The 6986-nt window shown below is 62.3% G+C and overlaps 1 protein-coding gene across 11 annotated transcripts in view; it reads right to left on the bottom strand.

Annotated features, from left to right (window-relative positions):
* The window catches only part of RBFOX3 (RNA binding fox-1 homolog 3), a 405667-nt gene that overhangs the window by 24505 nt on the left and 374176 nt on the right, over positions 1 to 6986 (bottom strand). The window lies entirely within an intron of this gene.

The raw sequence follows: 6986 nt of genomic DNA, 5'->3' as shown, positions 1-6986 counted from the left end.
GATGGGTGAAGGGGTGGGTGGATGGGGGCATGGATGGGTAGACAGGTGAATAGAGGAGTACACAAACAGTCATTACCCCACTGCCTCTACAAACTTACTCCTCTCTCCTATCGTAACATTTTCTGCATAGAACCAATAAGATCCAGCTTTTGCCACTGCACTCCGTGGCCCACACTCCCGGAGAAAAAAACACAGTTACCCTGAATGACTCACTTGAGATCACTGACCACTGACTGAAGCAGTTTCCGTATTTCCTCCCATCCAAGGACTAACCAGGCCCGACCCTGCTTAGCTTCGGAGATCAGAGAGACAGGGCGTGTTCAGGGTGGTATGGCCGAGTCCTTGTTTCCTGCTTTCTGCAGAAAACAGAGGAGAACGTCCACACTCACCGGATGGCCTGCGCACCGCGTAGCCTACAGCCCCGCCCTTCTCACCAGCGCACGCTCACAGCCCAGGCGATTTGCCGCAGTCTCTCCGGTAACAGGTGCGGGAGAACCTCCTGGACCCAACAGCCCTGTCAGCCTCCACGCCCCACTTGCTGCTTCCCTACAGAACCAAGTCTCTGGGACGAGCTGCCTTAATCTGCAGCCTCCGATTCCTTGCCTCCCGCTCTTTCTTAGGCCCACTCCAAACTGGTTTTCCTGGCACCGTTGTTCCCTGAAGCCACCTTTGTCAAGGTTTCCATGTCTCCCACGTGGAAAACCTCACCGGACCTGGTCCCTCAGCCGCACTGACTCCTCTTTCTGCAAACACTTTCCTCTCTCAGTTTGCTCAGGACACACTGTGCTGGTTCTCCTTCGCTGGAAGTTCCTTCTACGTCTGTTTCCGCTTCCTTGCATCTCCCCACCCCGCAGATGTTGGAGGCCCCCCAAACCCAGTCTTTGGACCCTCTCTTCTACGGCCAGAGCTAAGGTTCTTAGTCTCAATTTAAAATACCATCTGTGTGTTGTCCACCCCCAAGTGGTGTCACCATCTTGGGGTTCCCCCAAGAATTCAAACTGTTGTCCGCTGTCTGTGCCCCTAATACATAATTTGAGCTTGACTTACCCCCGAGGGGACTTCTGCTTCCCTCCTCGTTGTCCCTATCAAATCTGCCTCTCTTGAGGTCATCCCCTGCCCACAGGCCAGTGCTCAGCCCACGCCTGGGGTGGTACCTCTCTTTTCGTCCATTCAAACAATCAAGCAGGAAGTCCCATCAGCTCTGCCTTCAACCATACCTAGAATCCAACCATCTGGTCGACTCGCGGCTCCCAGCTAGGGCTGGCCCCCATGACTTGCCCCAGTCTTCCTGCTTCTGCCTCGGCCCCTACAACCAGTCCTCTCTAAGTAAACTCAGAGTGCCAACAGGGTCTCTAGGCCCTGCATGACCTTGACCCCCTCCTCCTGGGCCCTCCTATCCCGCTTCATCCCACTTGAGTGCTCTATGCGGGACACGTCCCCGCTGCCCCTCGCACGTCCAGTTCTGGCCTCAAGAACTTTGCCCTGGCTGCTCCAACGGCAGGAACGCTGTTTCCCACACACCTCATGGCAGTCTCCCTTCCTTCTGTGTCACCTTCTCAGGGAGGCCCCCTTAAAATGGGGTTGCCGCACTCTGCACTCCCCACCCTGACCCGGTTCTGCCCTTCTCCATCTCAGAGTCCCGACGCGGCCAGCATGTGTTGTCTGCCTCCTGTCCCTCCTCTTGCTGAATCTCTAACACCCCGGGCGCCACGGACGTGCAGCCGGACTGCGACGGACGGGCACCGGGTGGATGAGTGGCCGTGCCGCGACAGCGGTCACTGAGAGTGCCACGTGTGCCCCGAGGGCCACAGCACAGAGTCCCTACAGCAAGCCTGGAGACAGGCCTCCATGGGAGACTGAGCCCGCCCGCCCCGTGCCAGCGGAGTCGTACCCCCTCCTCTCCCGTGCGGGCACAGTTCCGCAGGCAGGTATTGTGACGGTGATTTTTACAGAGGGAGGACGGAGGCACAGAGAGCTGTACGCCTGCCCGGGGTCCCGGGGCAGGGGAGCACACAGACCCGTCCCACCCCACCCTCTGCGGCATGCCTGCCAACTTCAGAAGCAGGGGCGGAACGACGGGAGGCGAGTCTGGAAGAGGAGGGCGGTGGCCTTCGGGCACTGGCCCCTTCCAGCTCCTTCTGGCTCATGAGGCCGGCGGGGAGCGTCTCTTCCAGCTCCAGGTTTGGTGGCCTCACGTTAGCTGCATGAAATCGGCCAGAGTGGGAGCATTTACGCCCCGGGAACCGGCGCGATCTACCCTTCAGGGCTGGGTCTGTCCCTGGAAAGGCACCTGCCCGACGCCAGCACACTGCCCCGACCCGCTCGTCACTCGGCGGGGTGGCCACGGGGGCTGCGCTGGGGCCGGTGGCGGGGCGCGGAGGCGATGCTGAACGTGACGCCCAGCAAAGCAAGATCGAACGCAGCCCGGGCAGCCCAGGCGGCATTTACAGAGCCCCCCGCCCCGCCTGCGTTTACAGTTGGGTCAGGTGCTGCCCGCGTCCACCCGGCAGGAGCCAGCCCCTCCCCGAAGTCAGCAAGGGATGCTGGAAAGTGGTAAGTTCCAGAAAGATCCATGTTCACACGTCTGGCAAAGGATCACCGAGGAGGCAGGTGTCGCACGTGGCTGGGGCTCTCTGAGTGTCCTAGTGTTCACCTAGTGTCCGCCGTCCGTCCAGCCAGCCCGGCTCTCCCCTCGTCGGAGGGTGACTGGCGTGCACCGCACCCCTTGGTCTCCGGTGTCCAGAGGGCGGACAGTGGGTCTGGGGTATTTACTCTCTGGGAGGCCGTCTCAGGCTTCTCTGCCCTGGACCAATGGGGACTGGGCCTCCTCTGCGGGGTCCTGCTCCAGGACCCTGCCTACTTCTCAGTCCCACTCGCTGCTTCCTCCTCACTCCTTGTGGAGGTCGTGGCAGCTCTGTCGCCACCAGCTCTGGGGTCCTGCCTGCTCCCCGGCAGGGCCCCTCCACCCACCGTCCAGACACGGCTGAATGGTCTCCCTGTAAGTAAAGTCGCCTGGAACCGTCCCAGGGAGCGAGGGAGCCACTGATCACCTTTTGGATCCTGACAATGTGGAAGAACGGACCAGGCAGGCAGCTCTGCAAGGGGCGGGGGGGGCGCGGGGGCAGCCGGCCTCTCAGGGATGCTCACCCCCCCCCACCCCTGCCCTGGCCAACTACCTTGTCTTGGCCCCGCACTCTGCAGCCCTGCCCTTGGTACCAGGACCCTCGACTTCTGAGTGGCGCTGGGCTCAGCCTTACCTCTTGGTCTGTGGAAGGGGGACGGTGACCTGTCTGCCCGGAGGAGAGGCTGGGCGGAGGACCCTCCATCTTCCATCTCTAAGATCTAGAGCTAAGAAGCCCCCTCAACAAACATCTGCCCACACCCCCGGCCGAGAGTGTGCCCTACCCCAGCCTGTTCCCAGGTCCCTCGGCCAGTGTGTTCCCGTCCTCCAGGGTGAGGGTCCCAGGGTGAGGTGCTGTGATGGGCTGGCGGAATGCCAGGCGAGCGGGGGGAGGGGAAGGGAGAGTGGCAGCTGACGGAGCCCCCCCCGGACTCCTCTATCCACACAGTCCCTCTGGCTCCTCCTGCTCACAGTCCCTCCAGGACAATCAGCCTAATTGGCTCTTGGACTCCTCACCCCCAGGAAGGAGGGCGCCACATGCCCGGGGCCCACATGCCAGGCTGCAGTGGGGAGGCTGGCGGCAGAGGCTGGGCAACGAGCCATTTCTCCCCCTCTGGGCAAAGCTGGCTTCCAGACAGGGCGGAAGCAGGCGGGGCGGGATGACCCGGGCACAGACCACCAAACTGTGCGGGTGTGACCCGCCTGCCCCACTTCGTACAAGGGTCTCTGCCTTGAGGCGCTGGACCCTCCCTGTCACAGCCACACGCCACACACTGATATGTCCCTGGCACCAGGACACTGAGGTGAACAGGCTGGGGTCAGCCCCACAATGGCAGCCAGTGGGGCCTGCTGCCCGAGGAGTCCTGCAAACTCAGGGACCTCTTGGTGACCCAAGAGTTGGGGGTCACAAGCTGCATCCCACGGAGGGGACCCGGGCCACAGGCCATGTGGTGAGGGAGCAGGAGGCGTGAGGGACTTGCAGCATGGAGTGGCTGTTACGTGGACACGGCGGAGGGCAGTGGGGAGAGGGGCCCAGGGCTGGGTCCTGGAGATGCCACGGCTCACGCCCCCGGAAGCTGGAACCATGGTGGGACGGACAGATACTGAGCTCCCAAGCCCGGGCCACAGTGTCCACAGGCACGCAGTGTGTGACAATTCACAGGGTCACGAGGACAGGAGGGCTGGTTTCCAGGAGACTCCAGTCCAGAGAGCCTCTGTGAGCATTCCAGAGCCGGCCCCCAGCGCTCCTGGGGTCTGTGCAGAATCAGTGTTGGAAGGGGAGGTGGTCTGAGCTGGGGCTGACCCCTGGCAGGCAGCAGGTTGTGGTTCAAGTCCCCGAAGCCTCCAATGACAGCTGAGCCAACGGACTTCATGGCTCTGACCTCCCAGCCTGGAAGGAGGTTCCCCACCCCCCACCCCAGCCCGCCGTCCCAGGCACACACAAGCTAATGGCTCACGTCTCTGACTGGGCGACACGCGACCTGGCCCGCCAGGCAAACTGGGACTCTCCTCTCTCTGCCTCCCCGACAGGTGCCCCCACCAGGTTCTGCTCACGACTAACGCAAAGCGTGCCTCAGTCTTGGAAAAGCTCTGCCAGAAAGCTCTTCCACGCACTGAACTGAAATCCGCCTTCTGGAAACTTCCACCCAGTGCCCAGCTCAGCCTCAGGGCCTGCACCAACTGCTGTCCAGCGCCTTCCCTTTCTCGGGGGTGGGGGGGCCTGGCAGACACCCGCTTGCTGAGAAGGAAGCCCTCACGGGCTGGGTCTGCCCAGGGAGGCTGGCTCGGGGGCCACGGGAGGGAGTGTCACGGAGCGAGGGGACCACTGGAGAGAATACAGGGACAGGGCCGTGGGAGAGCATCTGGATGCTCAGGGTGACCGGGGGGAAGGGGGCAAGAGTGGGAGAGACGGCGGAGAATTTTACTGGAGGGGATGGTCTTACTTTCTCTTTTTAATGTGCCAACTGCTAGAAAGTGAAGTTTTGGGAAGAAAGATGAAATTTCAGAGAGGCACGGAGATGAAGCCGGGCCCGCGATGATGTCAAGGGAACAGGCCAGATGCCTGCAGACTCCCAACCCCGGCGAGCCCACGCGCCAGAGCTCTGCTCCGCTCCCGCTACACGGCGCTTGGTTCCGGGGAAGACGTCCCGCCGTGATTCCAGGCGCACCGGGCGGGAGTATCACAGGGTTTCTGGACGTCTCCAAGGACGGTGGAGACTGGCCCAGGACCCATGACAAGCAGGATTCCAGAAAGGGACCCTGGGGGGAAGTGCAGGCAGGGCTGGCCTTGCACCTCCACCAGCGGGGACGGGAGCAGCAGTGCGGTGAACTCAATGATGGTCGAATAGGCACAGAGGGCCCACTTGGTGCCAGGTGCTAGCTGCCTGGGGCGTGCCAGGAAGCGTGGAGACCGGCAGGAGCAGACGCCCCCAAGGAGGCCCCCCTATATTAACTGCATAGGAAATTCGTGGCGTGATTCGCAGAGACAGCCAATGAGCCTCTGCAGCGTCTGGCTCATGTTAACGTTCAAATTTCCTGGGAGGCCACCTGAGAGTAGGAGCTGGGCCCGGACGCAGCTCAGCACGCACAGAGGGGCTCCCCACGCGTGGGAGGGGGCACCGATACGGAGGTAAACAGTCCCAGTAGTTTCCGAGGTCCTGCCACCACCCCAGAGAGGAAGAACAGGAGGCTCTGGGATTCAGCTGGGGTGACGGACGCGGGAGGCAGGGGGCGGACAGCCACAGCCCAGGGCCTGGTCCCTGACCCAGGTTCCTGCCTTCTGATTCAGTTGCTCCCTCAGCCCTCAAACAGGCCGTTGTCACAGCTCGTGGGCTCCTGACCCCAAGTTTTGGGGCTCAGGCAGCAGCAGGAGAGTGTCCTTGCCAGACAGGAACAGAAGTGCCCCCAACTTGCCCAGGCACTCTGGGGGGAGGGCCAGGTCCTAGCAGTGGGAAAGGGAGCCTAGGAGCCCTGGGGGGCAGGGCCAGCCCCCATCTCCATCTGACACCCCTCCCAGCCCCCTTGCACCCCGTCCTTCAGATGCAGAGACTGTGCTCCTGGGCATTCTCAAGCCTCCCTCCTGTAGTCCTTCAAGACATTATCCCAGAGGTGTGATGGGCTGGTCCAGGCGGTGCTGGTATGGCTCAGGGCAGAGCTGGGCTATCACATCGTAGGCAAATGGGGTGGGGGTGATGCTTCAGCACCAGAGCCCAGCAGAATATTCCAGAATCTCAGAGGTAGGGGTGTGTGGAGCTCCAGACCACGGGACCCCGAGGGCAAGGGCTCTTCAGGACTCGTAGCCCCGACACAGTTCGGGCAGATGGCAGGTGTTTGGGAAATGCTGAGTAACACTGATGATCTGGGCAGTGACAGCCATCCGCGGAGGGTTTTCAGGAGCCCGGCATTGTGCTAAGCAGTAAAAACACGTCATCTCACGGGGTGGTCAAGCCATCTGTGAACGGGTGTTCTCCACCAAGGGAGGAACTCAGTGGAGGTTACTCGCCCCCGTGCACACGGAGCCGGGATCTGAGCCCAGGCCCTGCGGACTCTGGAACCACAGGACGTTGCCCGCCCCGTACGGACCGCCGTCCAAACGGGAGCAGACGGGAGTGCGCCTGCCACCCACAGCCTGGAAGGGGGTCCACAGCCCCTCGTGCTCACTCCCTGCCCTGGGACCCCGAAGCTCTGTCCCATGTCACAGAAATCAGCCTCACTGAGCCACCAGCTGGGGTCCCCCCAGCTTCCGAGCTTGCCGCTTCCGTCGGCGGGCCCTCCCCTCCCTACCCTGCAGGGAGACAGCGGCGTGCGGGTGAGTGGCTAACAAGTGGCTGAGGGGGTGTGTGCGGTGATGCGGGAAGCCTGCCTG

Source organism: Lontra canadensis, unplaced genomic scaffold (genome assembly GCF_010015895.1).
Source record: "Lontra canadensis isolate GAN:19392208 unplaced genomic scaffold, GSC_riverotter_1.0 scaffold41, whole genome shotgun sequence".
NCBI classification, from domain to species: Eukaryota; Metazoa; Chordata; class Mammalia; order Carnivora; family Mustelidae; genus Lontra; species Lontra canadensis.
The sequence above is the reverse complement of the archived record's forward strand: the minus strand, read 5'-3'. Positions and strand labels throughout refer to the sequence as shown.